Source organism: Bactrocera dorsalis, chromosome 6 (assembly GCF_023373825.1).
Source record: "Bactrocera dorsalis isolate Fly_Bdor chromosome 6, ASM2337382v1, whole genome shotgun sequence".
NCBI classification, from domain to species: Eukaryota; Metazoa; Arthropoda; class Insecta; order Diptera; family Tephritidae; genus Bactrocera; species Bactrocera dorsalis.
The window spans coordinates 6,027,109-6,029,568 of NC_064308.1; positions in this window are offsets into that span (position 1 = coordinate 6,027,109).

A 2,460-nucleotide genomic window follows, 5' to 3' on the forward strand; every position below is an offset into this window, starting at 1 on the left:
TGGACGATATAACGACGAAACAAGATATAGCATAAGCAATTCGTATAAAAATCGAAGAGCTTTCAGTGCAGTGTCTATTAAAAGCATCAGACCAACATATGCAGGCACTTAAAAGGCAATCACAAGTCTTCATGCGCAAGAAGCGAAGCACCTACTGACAGCACAAAAGATTGTGATCGGCTGGACAATATGCAGAATTCGGGGAAGACGCAACTGAAGAAATGTTTCAGCTGTCTAGAGTATGGACATGTGGCGAAAGCTTGCAGCAATTTGGAAGACAGGAGCAAGTCCTGTATTAAATGCGGAGAGGAGGGTCATTTCGCCAAACATTGTGTTAACAATCCTTCTTGCAAGGCGTGTAAAAACAGTGGAAGCCCAAACATAGACCATCAAATAGGAAGCCTGAAATTCCCCATATATACAGCAGCACTCAAAAAGCCAAAAAGGTTAAAATCCTAGAATTAAACATGAACCACTGTGAAGCGGCCCAGGATCTCTTGACGCAAAACATATATGAAAATAAGATAGACGTTGCATTAATCTCTGAACAGAATAAAAATAAAGACTCTGACAAGTGGATTTCTGACACCACAAAAAAGGTTTCCGGCTTGCGGAAATAAGAAGATGCAAGACAAACCATTAATTGACAAAGCATACTATACAAGAACCAAAATATGAGGGATTTATTTCTACAGCTGGTATACACCACCAAGTATACAACTTGCTGAATGTGAAAAAATACTTGACGACTTGGTAAGAGATGCGATGACAACTACACCTAATATAATTGCAGGTGACTTTAATGCCTGGGCTCTAGAATGGGGCAGCAAAAATAAAAATTTTAGAGGTAGTACATTACTTAAAGCATTTGCTGTTCTAGACGTAGTACTGCTTAATACAGGAAAACAAAACACCTTTGAGAAAAATGGGCGTGGCTCCATTATCGATATATCTTTTGCCAGCAGGGTACATAGACTGGCGGATATGCGACATATATACCCAAAGTGACCACCTGGCTATAATGATAAGTATCAGCAAGAGTATGCAAAGCGAAATGTTTGCCACCAAAAGGTGCAGTTCAAATAATGAAGAATTGAAACCCTAGATGAGGAACTTTTTAAGTTTATGCTGGATGAAAACATAAACGGAAGTGATGACATAGACCAACAGGCTAAATTGTTGGTACAACACATTAGCAAAGTCGGTAATGGGCAGCTTAGATTGTAACAGATTACGAGAAGCATTCAAGAAAATACGCAACGACTTAATAAAGACGATTAAAAAGAGCAAAATGACATGTTTCAGAGAACTATGCGATAAAGTGAACGAAAATCCGTGGGGCGCAGCGTATAGGATTGTAATGTTAAGAATCAAAGGTGGCAAACGACAAGCGCCTACATGTTTTGATTTTCTCATTCCATTATCATTTCAATTTAATTACACAGCCCTATTTCTCATTTAAATCATTATTGTTTCGTTGAACTAACGTCTCTTCCTGATCCTACATTTTTTTGGCGCCCAACGTGGCGCCAGTGTTTTAACTTGCAATTGAATTAATTAAAAAGTGTAATTTAATTTAGTCAAAACATGTAGTAAGTCTATCGTGATTTGTGCTCTTAGTGACCATCATAAGGCTCGCGCATAATAATCATCATCATCATTATCACTGGCGGATCGCATCGCTGTACAACTTAGTTGGACAGTTCTGCCATCGTTGCTGCTCGCTGCCACTGCGAACGTCTGTCGTCTCTGCTACTCTCACACTGCATTGCAATTTGCAAATGCTTGATTCGCAGTCGCTACTACTGCTCGCTGCCTAGCTATCAATATCGCTGATACGCCGCTTGTATGTGATCACGCATCACATTGTATTATTGCCGCTGCACTTGCAATTCTTTCGTTGTTCTTATTTCGTCACACCTTTGCTATCGCTTACTCCGTTTTGCTGCAGCTCCCAACATATTCGTTTATACCTAACGAACCATTTGAGCAGGATTCTAGTTTCAGAAATTCAGGATTTGACTGTGAATGCTTGTTGGAAACATGTGCCAACGAAAAGCAATTAAGCAGTCATTGTTTCCAGAGTAAGTACATCATTAGAACTCAAAACTTCAATTTGGTTTAATGGTCCTTAGTTTCTATACCAAGATAAAAGAAAATGGCCTAATGGAAAAAGTTATGACGTTGATATGGAAATTGTTAATTCAGAAATGCCTAAATCAGTATTTAACATACATAATTATAAACAATAATTATTTTCTTGAAGCGCTTGACAGGTACAGTACTCATTTACGTGAAGTCCGGATTGTCTCACTTGTTGACACTAGACTTAAAAAAGATAACACGAAAATGGTGGATGGACCACTTACTCGTGATGAACTCCATCGCGTTTTGCTATGCATTGTTTGCATGCTCAACAACAGCATTACGCTGCAGACATTCGACCTAAAGCGCTGGTGG